Source organism: Lolium rigidum, chromosome 6 (genome assembly GCF_022539505.1).
Source record: "Lolium rigidum isolate FL_2022 chromosome 6, APGP_CSIRO_Lrig_0.1, whole genome shotgun sequence".
Taxonomy (NCBI): domain Eukaryota; kingdom Viridiplantae; phylum Streptophyta; class Magnoliopsida; order Poales; family Poaceae; genus Lolium; species Lolium rigidum.
In genome coordinates, this window is record NC_061513.1 from 319891634 (window position 1) to 319907717 (window position 16084).

Sequence of the window (16084 nt, forward strand, 5' to 3'; positions counted from 1 at the left end):
TCACCTGCCACAGCGGTCATTGGCTGCGGAGGCTCCACAGAGCGGCAATATATAATTTTCTATAAATAAATAGACGACCCACTGGTCATTGGCTGCGGCAGCCCCATAGAGCGGCCCCATTTGTCATTGGCATCACCGCGTATACAATCAGGAAATAAAACGGCCCACGCGTCAGCGGTAGATGGATGGCTACCCGTCAGCACGAGACGGTCAGAGAGGAACTGACCTGACGGTAACGGTAAGGCCTCTGACCTGACGGCAACCCGCGTCTTCGAGGGGTTTCAAACTAGAGGGAGGGGAAAGCTGAGGAAAAACTAAGGGGCTGGGGAAAACTGAGTACAACTAACGAAGCAGGGCACGAAAATAGAAATCCCTATATAATTACGTATCCAAAGATATGTGATAAAAGTTTGGCAGAGCTATTGAATGAATATAAAGTTGGAGATTTTCCCTGATTCCGCGATTCAAGCAAAATCTCGGGGGCTACTGACATAGGCATCCCCAATGGGCCTGCCGAAGATGGTACCCGGGGTTTATTGAAGGCCCACAACTCAAAGGATAAGAAGAATCGGAAGCCCAAGTCATTATTAAGGAAATATAGAGTTGTATTAGAAAGTATTATTTGTAATCTTGCGGGATGGGTTGGAAACCCTCCCGGACTCTGTAACTTGTGTATTACGAATCCCTCGGCTCCGCCTCCTATATAAGGGGGAGTCGAGGGACAAAGAAGGCATTGATTCATTGTCTCACCAAACCCTAGTTTTCACTTCATCGAGCACTTTTCGGCTGAAACCTTCGAGATCTACTTGCCCTCTACTTCCGACTAAAACCCTAGTCTACAACTTGTAGGCATTGATAAGTTAATCCCTTGTCAGTTACCTTCTACATGTTAGTATAACTTATTTACTTACCTTCAAAACTCCCTAGCCTATAATTCTCTATAGTGTTTCATGTCTCTTTTTGTTTCTTTTTGTTTTCACGGTTGGGTGAATAAACTCCGTTTATACACCGAACCGTTTGCTTTTAACTTCATGTGTTATTTCCGCAGGGACTTGAACCTTGTGTGGAAACATTGACGTGTGTGACAACCGTTCAAACGCCTACACTGGCCACTTGGTTGCTTCAACTCAACGCTTCAACAACATGTGTATAGTAAAACCTTCCAACTCGAATTTTGCTCAATAAATTTCTAGCAGCGAGATTTCCGCCTTAAGCAAGACTTCTCCTTTTAATTAAGCACATAGGGCTGCACACTTGTGTCTCATATGTTGTCTCATTTGCATTTCATCAAATCCAAGAGTTTGTACATCTCTTAGACTTAGTTTGTTGACTTAAGCGTGGTGCTTAGGTTGATGAACTGACCTCGTGAGACTTATGCTTTCATCACTTGTGAGCTAACCCCGTGCTTCCGAAAGAATAAAAATATTTTGTTTTTTTTAAAGTTTTCAAGCAGGTTCCCGAGGAACGAAATCACCATGCCATATCAAAGAAGGTTCATTGAAGCAAAGATTCTTGTCCAATGAAAGAGAGGTTATTCGCACCGCAACTGTAAAAGTGCATCACCCTTACTTTAATCAAGCTTGGGGAGGTAACCACTTCTCGCACTCTCTTTTGAAATCTGTATTTTCTCTTTTCTTTGGGTGATCTATTCAAGTTTGGTTCTTGCAAGATCCTAGCTTGGGGAATTTACTTTATCATGTGTAGGACCATGTGCAGGACCATGTGCAATGCTCTCATTTAATAAATTTTTGAACAAGCATGTATCTCATTGTTTTTGATTGACTTGCTTGAGTAAGTTATGTTTCGTACTTATATAAGGGATGCACTTTCTTTTTGTTGGTCTCCATAAGAGCCGAGTAGAGCTTTGATGCACTATGTTCAAATCTTTATCCATCTTGAGAAAAATATTGTGATCCTCTAGAATACATTGCCACGATTTCTACACTTGAGAATTTCATGAAGACGCCTACAAGAGGTAGGTCTTATGTATCCCACTTTAGAAGTTTGAAATTGTTTATGCTAGTCAGTAGATTTATTATGATATGATACTAGTGGGAGTGATTTGAAGCAATTGGAGTAGAGTTTTTATTTGTATGTTTGGTTAATTGTGAAAGCTCTTACTCTAGTTCATTTAGTTAACCGAGTCTTGCCGTGGAAATAATATTTCCAAGCAAGTACAAGAAGAAGAAGTCTAAAACTATGACTTGTATGATGACCGATTGTCTTAAAGGATTAACTTCGAAGATACATAACTCCATAGATGTTGGGATAGACTTGATATCACTCTTGATAGGAGTTGTTTGATGGAATTTAAACTTCGTGGTAGCTGAGACACATGCCAAGATGTAAGGTTGTGAATAAATATGAGATATTGCTTTACGCGCGTCAACATATGAATTAATGTATGATATTTCTTTGCGCGTGTCAACATGACTGTTGTGCACACTCTTGGGATTCTAGCACCACTAGCCCCATGTTTGTCGCAATCCTTACTAAAAGGTCATTCATGACTTTTTCTTGGAAACTCTCAAAGGGATCCAAAAATATCACTTCTCAAGTCTTGGCATGGACTCGCTACTATTAGATGAAAGACAGCGAATAGATAGTAAAGTGTTTTGATGGCCTTGATCAATTGACGTGGGCGTAATTAAAATACTCCATTTCTTATACCTATTTTGACATGAATGCTGGTACTTAATTTGAAGATAATAAACTTCTAGTTTCCTTGGCAAACAGATAGTTAACTGCTTAAGTTAGAGTGATTGTTTACATAACTAGTTATTCATACTTATAATTTTTATTGTGATTATCTCGACATAGAGGAGTGCGGCCAAGGGAGACTCACCCCATCACCACATACCTCCACGGCGGAGCCCTGCCGCCTTGAAGACTCCATAGCCGTGGCCTCCACAAGATCTCATCCATCACCACCACTCAAGAGGAGAAGGGACTTGGATCTTTAAGGCTTCAACACCGATCTACATCATCATCATCATCATCAACACCGTCTTCAACACCAATCCCCTTTGTTTACTCAGTTGTAATCCAATCCCTGGTGTGGATCTCATCTTGTATTCAATTGTACTACCATATTCCATTCATATGTTTGAGATCATTTTGATTTCCTTCATGTGTGAGTAGTTCCTTTGTTCTTGGGGAGAGATGGAAAAACCCTAGCTATATTATGATATGAATAAAGATGATTTATGGCTTTGTACTATGATTGTATGTTAGTTTTCTCTTGTGATGTTGCATGATGTCGACCATGTAATATTTGCCTAAGGGTCACAGGAGGGAACTACCTTTGGAAGTTCGGTAGTGTATACAATGGGAAGTGACATCGCGTGTGCGGTGCACTATTGTACGGAAGAAGGGGATAAGAAGGGACTCACAACGCTTAACAAATAATCATGGGGTAATCCCTTAATTGTGGTGGATCAATAGGTGGCTTGTCGAAGGTCATTGCGGTGGTTATTCAGGGATATGTTGTGAGATACATACTCCAACTTCGAGCCTTCCCACATACAACGAGAACAAATATATAGATTATTAGTTTGTGTTCTTAGTTAATGCTAGCGGTGGAACCAACAATCCCTGAGAACACCTTAGCCATATTGTCATTCCCACAACCATACTCGCTGCTATTAGTTACATTATGATGAGGCCTAAGGGCTAGGATGTGCCCAGATCTCACGAATTGACCCGAAATCAAAAGGGGAAAAGAGGGGGAATATGAAGAACAAGATGAACACGAAGAACAACACACGCACACGAACCCGATACAACGAATTTCACTCCCGTGGCTCGATAAACCACGCCGATAGAATCACATGGGGAGAGACCGTGAGGTAGAATCCCGGTGTGAGAGATCGGTGAGGGAGATGAACAAAGCTGTGGGAGAGAGAGTGGATCACACTAGAATCTCCAACAACATCATCCAAATCTCATAAGAGGTAGCCTTGAGGAACATAGGAGATCATCCCAGAGGTTTTGTGAGCAAAGATCTAAAGATAATCCAATCTATCTCTAACCCTAATTCGTGGTTGGGGGAGCCCTACTTATAGTCCAGATCTGAAACAGGGGTAACTTAGTCATTTGCGAAATAAACACAGCCACAAGATGAAAATGGATGGTCGGATGGGTGTTCAGGGCAGCAGTGCCGGCCCTTGCTGTTCTGGGCGACGGGGGCTTCAGGTGGCAGTGCTGGGGTGCTTGGGCCGGCAGTGCCGAGGTGCTTGGGCCGGCAGTGCCGAGGTGTCTTGGCCGGCAGTGCTGGGGTGCTCTGGGTGGTAGTGGCGGGGTGCCTCGGCCGACAGTGCCGGGGTGTGCCCAGCGGCAGTGCCGGCCTGTATGGGGTGGCAGTGCCGGCCCTGGGCTGTGGCCTCCAGCTGAAGTGGTCCTCCTTCTCCTTCCTTGTCCGGTGTTGGGCCACCCTTGACGTACTCCTCTCGAGGCTCGTATCTGATGACACATAGAACATTGGCATGAGGTAGCATTCCATCCAAAGTAGTGTCGAGGTCGAGTGTCAAGAGGACTGAGTTCACCTTGTCATGTAGAGCTCTCACTCGGGCTCAAGTCATGGGTCCACTTGGGGGACTAGTTGAACTTGGTGTAGTGTCATCCTTGGGCGGGGCTACATCATCTCCCCCCCTTGGGAGAGAGTCGTCCTCGACTCTAGATCTTCCTCATCTCCATGATAGGGTGAGAGGTCCGAGATGTTGAATGTGTTGACGTCAGAAACCCACCGACGGGTAGAGACGGGCAACACCGTAGAGCCGGGAACAACTAGGGCTGCGGCTGGCCCTAGTCCCTCTGAGCGACGGCCCGCAAAGCCTCCTGGTCGCACGCACCGATGTTTATCACAAGGGCGTGCCACCTGACCTATACCTGGTCGGGAAGGTGTGGATGATGCCTCGCTTAGTTTCCTGCAGGGCACACACGTAAACGTTAAATACGAGCCTCGATCGGCTCTCGAGGTTATCCCGTGAATCGGCTCAAAGAGCCGATCCACCCATGATTCGGACGAGGTGTCCGAATATATGGTGGTCCCGCTTGATCAAGGTAAAGCTAATGAGATCTACGACGATGTGGGGTTTTCACCGCATAATCGGATCGTCCTACTCCAGGTTGGGCCTCGCGGCCACGCACGGCGATCGTAAGCCGATCCTAAGCAAGGCCTAAAAACCAACACGAGGTTGATCCTCGGAACATCCTGCTTAGGGCCAACGAACGACACCCTACGTGCCGTCGGATCCTCCCCCCTTTGTAAGGCCTAACTATTGCGGATATTAAACTAATCCTTGCGTAACAAGGAGCAATCGTAACGGATCAGATCTACCAAACTATGATCAAGCGGGGTGCCGCCCCTACGCCTAAGATAGGCGTAAGGGCGGCTAGACATGCAAGGGTTGCACTACGAAAGCATGCAGCATGAAGAACAATGCTAACCCTAACATGTCTAAGATAACTACGTTGCTCGCCATCAAAAAGGCTTCGATACGAGCAACGCATGAACAACGTAGGCAGGCTTGTGCTGCCTAGATCGCAAGATGCGATCTAGGCAGCATGATGCTTGCCGGTAGAAACCCTCGAGACGAAGGGGTTGGCGATGCGCCGAGATTTGTTTGTGGTTGAACGTTGGTTGTTTATTCCATAAACCCTAGGTACATATTTATAGTCCAGCGGACTTTCTAATGTGGGCGTGCACTAAACCGTGCACGAGTAAGATTCTATCTCTAAACTAAGATGCGATCTAATATGTTACAGATAAACGGGCAATTAAGCCCAACTTGGTATAAAAGGCCGATTCACGTATTCCTTCTATATATATATTTCTTTACGTCCATCTTGATCGCGGCCCACCTCTGACTTGGTCAAATTCTGGTGATAACACATGCCCCCCTGGTTTTGGAAATGACATTTCCAAAATCATTATATTCCTTTCTCGTCGGGTCATGTCATGGCAGAGCAGAGCTGCCGCAGAATATTCCATCATTACGCCTCGCCTCCCGGGCTTCTCTGTATGAGTCGTCAACTTCGGCCTTACGCCCTCGAGAACCGTATTGGCATTAAATCTCCACTACACTCTCTTTATTTATCTGTGCCAAACGGTTCACCAAACCAAAAAACCCTTCTCCCCTGCAACCATGTCTTCCTCTTCCTCCTCCGCTTTAGGCACCTCTCTCCAACCGCTGCCGAAGAGCAAAGAAGAGGACGATCTCCGCTCCGGGGAGCACCCCATCTCCTCGGACAAGGAGAAGAAGGGAGGAGAAGCGGAGAAGACCAAGGCCTCCCCCTCCGCCAGGCTCCCGCCGAAGAAACGCTCCCGCATGTGGGCGGACAGCGAGGACGACGATGACGACGAGGAAGAAGATGAAGAGGAGGAAGATGATTCCTCTGCCTCCATTGGGTATCCTCCAACGAAGCGCTTCCGCGGCTGGGCGGATAGCGAGGACGATGATGATGACGAGGAGGAGGAGGCTCCAGCGGACGGCTGGGGCAGCAGCGGCGAGGAGCTTCCTGGGAGCAGCGCCGACGACCTCGACGACGGCGACGATGAGGACAGCGACGACTAGTAGAATAGGACTAGCGATAGCGAGTGCCCTAGGCACTAGATCCCTCTTTTGAGAGCCATCGGCTCTTCTTGTAAAGCTGCTCCTTTGAATTAATGAGAACTGTTCTTCCAATTTCTCCTTTCATTAATCCAATTTCCATCCTTCCGCTTGCCACACCAAGACCGATAGTGACGAATCGGGCTATCATTGATTTTCCCAAATTGTGGCGTTTTGCAGCCTCGCAGCCGATGACTATCCATCGGCTAATTTGATGAACCAATCTCCTCTTTTCTTGCAGCACCAGCACGGTCCAAACCTCATACCAGACGACGGCTTTTCCTTCCCAGTTCCTCCTTGAGACGATCATGACGCAATAACAACCGAGGTAACTCCAATCGGCTTTTAAGAACAGGGCACCCATAGGCCTGTTGCCCCCCGAGTCTCAGCCAAAACAGAGACAAGGATACGCGAATTAGTTGTATGGACCTGGGCTTGATCGTGTGTGGGGAAGTTCCTTATGCAGAGCCAGCCGATTTGCACATAAATCGGCTTCTCAAAGCAGAGAGCCTTCAAGGTGAGCTGCCCCCCGAGCTTCTTCAGTTCTTCCTGCAACTTGCCGGCTAGATCGGCTCTTTTCTTTTGGCGGATTTCATGCAATCCATCCTTGACCTGATCCGCATGTCCAGGCTGCTCTTGGTCTTTGCCCTTGAAGAGAGGATTCGAGCTCTTACACCACTCTATTGAGGAGTTCTTCCATCAGTGCTCCATCGACCCTCTGATCGTAACAGTTATTCCTCTTGAGTCGATGGCCACGCATCGGCTTCCATATCCTTAAGTCGATGTCTGCTGCATCGGCTGTGCTCGAAAATTTTCGAATTTTTCAGATTTTTATTTTTTACGGCCGACTAGTGCATCGGCCCCCATATTCCAATACCCATCACCAAAGACGAGACGGGATGCTTCCGTTGCATATCCTCGTATTTTATCCACCTGGGTGCCCCCCGAGCCGATTCTGTCAAGAGAATTGATGGTATCGGCTCTGTTGGATAATATGTTGAACCCAGTGCAGACTGGATGTTGAGGATAATTTTGGCCGATTGCTGGAATCGGCCTCCATGTTGCTTGTTCGATGAAGGTTTTGTAATGTCCCTTCATAAATTTTTGGGGCCGATCACAAGGATCAGCCTCGCCACGTTTGCTCATTGATGTGCTCTTGCTACTCGTTCAGGCCGGTAGATAAAACCAACCCAATCTCTGACTTCATCACGTTACCGCTCTTGCTGTCGCCCACCTTGAGTGCATCGTGTGATCGTGGAGCGCTAAGTGCCGTTGGAAGAACGAGCACCATGTTTGTGCCAGCCGATGTTTCATCATCGGCTTTCCTTTGCTTGGGGCGCCACTCCATTTTCCGTGGACGACCCTCTTCATCCAGGGTTCGCTGAACCTTTGCAGCCAGATCAGGCCTTGCTTTCCTCAATGTATGCAAGTACAACCTCTCGGCTTCTTCCAGGCCGCGCAATCGTTGAACCCTGCGTTTCTGGGAACGGCTGAGTCCGTCAGGGCACCACCTTGGCCGGTGGTACCTGTCCTCTTCTTCTCCCTCGTCTTCTGAATCTTCGAGATCTTCCAACCGAGGGGACTCAGCTCGTTTGCTCCGTGGCGGGAGAGGTCCTAAGCGCTCGAACACGGACACGTTGGCTGCCTCCTTCTTCTTCCGGTTGCATTACGGGCAATTGCCGATTATTGGCAATCGGCTCATTCCTGAATCCCGAGCGGTGCTCGAAGAAAGGACAATCCCAGTGCATGTCCTCGTCGTCTTGCTCCTTTGCCTTTCCCTTGGCACAACGCTCGTGCTCCTCCTCATCGCGATTATGCCGACGATGTCTTCTGGCTTCTCTAGCCAGACGATCTCTTTCATCATCATCGCTGGACTGTCGGCGTTGGTCGTACTGACTCACATACTTGTTGAGGAGGTGATCAGAGAGAGGTCGCTGATATCTTATGTTCTTCACTTCTCCCTCTGTGACGTAGCGCTTGCCGTCTTGGCGGAGCCGATCGCGTGGAGCGGCTTCCTCCGTTTCTTTGCTATGAGAGCAGCTGCCCTCATCTCCATCCTTGCCAGCGTGGTGTCCAAGATCTACCATGTTGATACTGCACAGGAAACCCGGCTGGCACCCTGCATGGCAAGCATATTCCACCATGTTTACGGCGGGGAAGGGCTGGGTATCGACCTTCATGGCGTACTGGTTGAAAATTAGACGCCCGTTCTCTATCGCCGCTTGGATGTGTTGACGCCACACCCTGCAGTCGTTGGTGGCATGGGAGAGCGAGTTATGCCATTTGCAGTATGGCTTTCCATTCAGCTCTTGCACCGTGGGGAACTTGAGACCTTCAGGTATCTTCAACTGCTTTTCCTTGAGTAGGAGGTCGAAGATTTGCTCAGTCTTGGTCACGTCAAAATCAAATCCCCTGGCGGGCCCGGTGGCTTTACCCATTTGCAGGACACGGGGGTTCCTCCCCGAGTCCACTCAGCCATCGCTACCTCTTGGTCTCCCGCAGGAACTTCGTCTTCCTCTCGCATCAACCGGGGCTACTGCACGCTTGAACTTGTCTTGGTACAGGTCCGGGTGGCGCTGTTCATATGCTGAAAGTTTCGAACCACGTGCGCCGGCGAGGGATAATCCGCTTGGGAGGCCATGTCCTTGAGCTGTGTTGCAAGGCCCGCTACGCCAACTCGATCGCTTCCTTTTCGGTTATACGAACCGAAAAGCATCGGTTCCTAATGGTCCCGAAGCACTCGGATGTATTCTGTCACAGTTTCTCCGCGCTTCTGACGTAGTTGTGCTAGATCGGCAATGCTAGACTCGGAAGCTTCTGAATGAAACTGCTCATGGAACTGCTCTTCCAACTGCTTCCAAGTTTGGATGGAGTTCGGTGGTAGCGATGTGTACCACCCGAAAGCCGATCCTGTGAGGGACTGTGAGAAGAACCTCACGCGCAACTCATCTGACGCTGAGATCGTGCCCGACTGTGCCAAATATCGGCTCACATGCTCGATGGAGCTGGACCCTCTCGACCCACCGAACTTTGTGAAGTCCGGGAGCCGATATTTGGGTGGCAGCGGGATCAGTTCGTAGCTGTTGGGGTACGGCTTGGTGTAGCCGAACGCCTTCCTTTTCGGCATCATACCGAACTGATCTTTCAGAATTGTGCAAATCTGATCCGCTGTGATGGCTGAAGGTGTCGAACCCTGAAGATTCGCCGGAGTGGCATACTTAACCAGCCATGCTTGTTTTTCTGGTTCTAAGCCAACTGCAGGAGCTGGGCTTTGGAGGTTGGTCGGGGCGGCGTACTTAGCCAGCCACGACTGCTTCTCAGGATCGGCTCCTGACGTTCCTCCTGCCGTTCCAGAGGCCGCTGTTATTGCAGCCTGGTTCGAGAGTGCCAAGGCGTTGCTGTCTGGCACGTATGCGCACGCGTATCCGTGCGGGACCTCCTTAGGTGGCTCAGGCAGGAATTGGTAGTCACTAGGATCACCACCAATCTTGTAGACGACGTATGCCGATGAGTTCGGCAGTTCCGGTGCTACCCATGCGAACGGCCGGGGCCGGAGCGGCATCTCTCCTTTGAAAGTCCCCGAGCCGGTCCCGACGGGGAGTACCGGTGACTCATGATTTCCTGGACGACGCGCGGAGCGACACGCTCCAAGGTGTTCACCGAGGCTCTCGGAGTGGCGGTGCGGCGAATGAGCCACCATGTAGTTGATCTCCTGCCGCAGCCGACCCGGTGCGTTCTTCTGACGGGGCGGACAGGTCCACTCCATCGAGCGCGCCTTCAGGTGTGAAACCCTTCCACCTGACGCCATGGGAGCGGGTTCGGTGGAAGGAGCCGATGAGTTCGGCTTCGAGGGTTGCCTTGATCTCGTCATGCTTTTTCTTGAGCTCCTCAGGCAGATCCGCGTATGTGACCGGAGTGCTTTCCGCCATCTCGGGTGTAGATGGCGATATTGTCGTGGATGTCGAAGGTTGTCCCACCGGGCGTGCCAGAATGTGTTGACGTCAGAAACCCACCGACGGGTAGAGACGGGCAACACCGTAGAGCCGGGAACAACTAGGGCTGCGGCTGGCCCTAGTCCCTCTGAGCGACAGCCCGCAAAGCCTCCTGGTCGCACGCACCGATGTTTATCACAAGGGCGTGCCACCTGACCTATACCTGGTCAGGAAGGTGTGGATGATGCCTCGCTTAGTTTCCTGCAGGGCACACACGTAAACGTTAAATACGAGCCTCGATCGGCTCTCAAGTTATCCTGTGAATCGGCTCAAAGAGCCGATCCACCCATGATTCAGACGAGGTGTCCGAATATATGGTGGTCCTGCTTGATCAAGGTAAAGCTAATGAGATCTACGACGATGTGGGGTTTTCACCGCATAATCGGATCGTCCTACTCCAGGTTGGGCCTCGCGGCCACGCACGGCGATCGTAAGCCGATCCTAAGCAAGGCCTAAAAACCAACACGAGGTTGATCCTCGGAACATCCCGCTTAGGGCCAACGAACGACACCCTACGTGCCGCTGGATCCTCCCCCCTTTGTAAGGCCTAACTATTGCAGATATTAAACTAATCCTTGCAGAACAAGGAGCAATCGTAACGGATCAGATCTACCAAACTATGATCAAGCGGGGTGCCGCCCCTATGCCTAAGATAGGCGTAAGGGCGGCTAGACATGCAAGGGTTGCACTACGAAAGCATGCAGCATGAAGAACAATGCTAACCCTAACATGTCTAAGATAACTACGTTGCTCGCCATCAAAAAGGCTTCAGTACGAGCAACGCATGAACAACGTAGGCAGGCTTGTGCTGCCTAGATCGCAAGATGCGATCTAGGCAGCATGATGCTTACCGGTAGAAACCCTCGAGACGAAGGGGTTGGCGATGCGCCGAGATTTGTTTGTGGTTGAACGTTGGTTGTTTATTCCATAAACCCTAGGTACATATTTATAGTCCAGCGGACTTTCTAATGTGGGCGTGCACTAAACCGTGCACGAGTAAGATTCTATCTCTAAACTAAGATGCGATCTAATATGTTACAGATAAACGGGCAATTAAGCCCAACTTGGTATAAAAGGCCGATTCACGTATTCCTTCTATATATATATTTCTTTACGTCCATCTTGATCGCGGCCCACCTCTGACTTGGTCAAATTCTGGTGATAACAGAATGTGCTGCTCACCAAATACTTGGATGTTGGTATGTCGATGACGTATGCATTGTTGTTGATGCACTTGAGTAACTTGAAGGGACCATCTCCTCTTGGCTGGAGCTTGGAGTTGCGTTCATGAGGGAACCTTTCCTTTCGTAGGTGTATCCACACGATGTCTCCTTCTTCAAATATTCTTTCCTTCTTATTGGCGTTGAGGCGGGTAGCTTGGAGAAGTACATGCTCTTGGATGGTTGCTCTTGTGTCTTCATGTAGCTTCTTCATGGTGGTGGCGCACTTGTCGAAGTCCATGTTCGTTCTTTCATGAAGAGGTAGTTGGAGGATGTCGAGTGTCGTGGAAGGTTTTAAACAATAGACGATCATGAACAGACTACTTGATGTTGTGGAGTGCTTGGCTCGATTATAGGCGAACTCCGCGTGGGGGAGGCACTCTTCCCATGACTTCAATTTTTTCTTCACTAGCGTGCATAGGAGCGTTGAGAGGTTTCGATTCACCACTTCCGTTTGTCTGTCCATTTGCGGATGCGAGGATGACAAAAACAAGAGCTTGACTCCAAACTTTGCCATGAGCGACTTCCATAGATAACTCATAAACTTGACGTCTCGATCCGACACAATGCTTGATGGTATTCCGCTTAGGCGAAAGACTTCCTTGAAAAACAACGAAGCAATGTGTGAAGCATCATCGGCCTTATGGCATGGTATGAAATGAGCCGTTTTAGAGAACCTATCCACTACCACAAAGATTGAGTCATGACCATGTTTTGTTCTTGGCAAGCCTAGTACAAAGTCCATGCTTATATCGGACCAAGGAGCATATGGAATGGGTAAAAAGGTGTGTAAAGACCGTAAGGGTTGGTGGTAGACTTAGCTTGTAAGCATGTTGTTCAACGGTTGCATAGGCGCTCCACATCTCGCTTCATCTTCGGCCAATAGTAATGGGTCGATAGAATGGAGAGCGTCTTGTCGCGTCCAAAGTGTCCCATGAGACCACCTCCATGTGACTCTTGCAAAAGAAACTTACGAAGAGAAGACTTGGGTATGCAAATTTTGTTAGCTTTAAATAAGTAGCCATCATGAAAATAGAAATCATCAAATCCTCTTTCAATGGAACACTTTGCAAATATGGGTCCAAAGAAAATGTCGGAGGTGTAAAGTTCTTTGATTTCCTCAAGACCCAAAACATGAAAGTCCAAACGAGGGAGCAAAATATTGTTCTTGCGGGAAAGAGCATCCACGACCACATTTTCCTTTCCCTTTTTGTATTTGATAACATAAGGGAAGGACTCGATAAAATCAACGCACTTAGCATGCCTTTTATTCAAATTGGTTTGGCTTTTCAAATACTTCAAAGACTCATGATCGGAATGAATGATGAATTCTTTTGGCCAAAAGTAATGTTGCCAAATTTCAAGAACACGAACCAAAGCATAGAGTTCCTTGTCATATATAGGGTAGTTGAGGCGTGCGCCGTCCAACTTCTCGCTATAGTATGCCACGGGTTTTCCATCTTGCATAAGGACTCCACCAATACCGAGTCCACTCACATCACACTCAATCTCAAAAGTTTTTGCGAAGTTCGGAAGAACGAGAAGTGGTGCCTCGGTAAGGCATTTTTTTTCAATTCATCAAAAGCATTTTGTTGGGCCTTGCCCCATACAAATGGAACATTCTTTTTAGTAAGCTCATTCAAAGGGCAAGCAATGGTGCTAAAATCTTTCACAAAGCATTAATAGAAGCCAACAAGTCCATGGAAACTTCGAACTTGACCAACGGTGGTGGGCGTGGGCCAATTATGAATGGCCTCAACCTTCGAAGAATCCACTTCAATGCCATTGGCGAAAACAACAAACCTAAGAAAAACCAACTTGTTTTGTGCAAAGGTGCATTTAGGAATATTTGCAAAGAGCTTTTCGCGGCGTAAGATGCATAAGAATTCTCTCACATGTTGTCCATGGTCCTCGAGAGTTTTGCTATAAATGAGAATATCATCAAAGTAGACCACCACACTCTTGCCAATGAGAGGTCTCAAGATATGGTTCATAAGACTCATAAAAGTGGATGGAGCATTTGAAAGACCAAATGGCATGACAAGCCATTCATAGAGACCAAGTTTGGTCTTGAAGGCCGTCTTCCATTCATCGCCAATCGCCATGCGGATTTGGTGGAAGCCACTATGCAAATCTACCTTAGAGAAAATCGTGGCACCACTCAACTCATCAAGCATGTCATCTAAATGCGTGGGATGTCGGTATCGAACGGTAATGGCATTGAGTGGACGACAATCCATACACATACTTTGCGACTCATCCGGTTTAGGAACTAGAATGACCGGCACCGCACAAGGGCTAAGGCTTTCGCGGACGCACCCTTTGGCGAGGAGATCTTGTATTTGCCTTTGTATCTCCTTTGTGTCTTCGGGGTTGGTGCGGTAGGCGACACGGTTAGGAAGGGGAGCTCCGGGAATGAGGTCGATGCGGTGTTCGATGCCCCTAAGCGGTGGTAGTCCATGAGGTAGCTCGTCGGGGAAGACATCCTGAAACTCCTTCAAAAGAGACAACAAAGACGAAGGAATGTTGGTTAAGGCGTTAGTCTCCGACGATGGCCCCTTGCAAATGAGCACATAGTGCAAAGTGGTGGATGGGTTTTCTTGCACTTCTCTCCACTCGCTTTTGGTGGCTATGAGGACACTCTTTATCTCACTCATGTATGGCTTGTGGCGCTCACTCTATTTTAGGTGGGTCGCTCCCTCTCCTCTCAAATCACCATGGTGGTTGTGTTGTTGTGCCCTCGCTAAATCCTTCGCATTGTCCGCTATGATTTGGCTTGGTGTCATTGGGCGAAGCTCGAACTTCTTGTCCTTGACCTTGAAGGTGTAGACATTTGAGTGACTGATAACGCGTGAAGCACACGTCCGTTGGGAACCCCAAGAGGAAGGTGTGATGCGTATAGCAGCAAGTTTCCCTCAGTACGAAACCAAGGTTTATCGAACCAGTAGGAGATGAAGGCCACGTGAAGGTTGTTGATGAAGGAGTGTAGTGCGGCGCAACACCAGGGATTCCGGCGCCAACATGGAACCTGCACAACACAATCAAAATACTTTGCCCCAACTTAACGAGTGAGGTTGTCAATCTCACCGGCTTGCTCGTAAACAAAGGATTAAACGTATGGTGTGGAGAATGATGTTTGCTTGTGAAGAACAACAGAGAACAGAGATTGCAGTTGATTGTATTTCAGATGTAAAAGAATGGACCGGGGTCCACATTTCACTAGTGGTGTCGCTCCAATAAGATAAATAGCATGTTGGGTGAACAAATTACAGTTGGGCAATTGACAAATAGAGAGGGCATAACAATGCGCATACATATCATGATGACTAATATGAGATTTACTTAGGGCATTACGACAAAGAACATAGACAGCTATCTAGCATGCATCTATGCCTAAAAAGTCCACCTTCGGGTTAGCATCCACACCCCTTCCAGTATTAAGTTGCAAACAACAGACAATTGCATTAAGTATGGTGCGTAATGTAATTAACACAAATATCCTTAGACAAAGCATCGATGTTTTATCCCTAGTGGCAACAACACATCCATAACCTTAGAACTTTCTGTCACTGTCCCAGATTCAATGGAGGCATGAACCCACTATCGAGCATAAATACTCCCTCTTGGAGTCACAACTATAAACTTGGCCAGAGCCTCTACTAACAACGGAGAGCATGCAAGATCATAAACAACACATATATGATAGATCAATAATCAACTTGACATAGTATTCCATATTCATCGGATCCCAACAAACACAACATGTAGCATTACAAATAGACGATCTTGATCATGATAGGCAGCTCACAAGATCTAAACATGATAGCACAAGAGGAGAAGACAACCATCTAGCTACTGCTATGGACCCATAGTCCAAGGATGAACTACTCACGCATCAATCCGGAGGCGGGCATGAGGATGTAGAGCCCTTCGGTGATGATTCCCCTCTCCGGCAGGGTGCCGGAGGCGATCTCCTGAATCCCCCAAGATGGGATTGGCGGCGGCGGCGTCACAGTATGTTTTCTCGTATCGTGGCTCTCGGTACTAGGGTTTTCGCGACGGAGTGAATAAATAGGCGAAGGGGCAGAGTCGGGAGGCGGCCGAAGGGCCCACCCCATAGGCCGGCGCGCCCCCCCTCCAGGCCGCGCCGCCTTGTGGTGTGGGGCCGCCTTGGCCCCTCTCCGTATCTCCTTCGGTGTTCTGGAAAGCTCCGTGGAAAATAAGACCGTGGGCTTTTGTTTCGTCCAATTCCGAGAATATT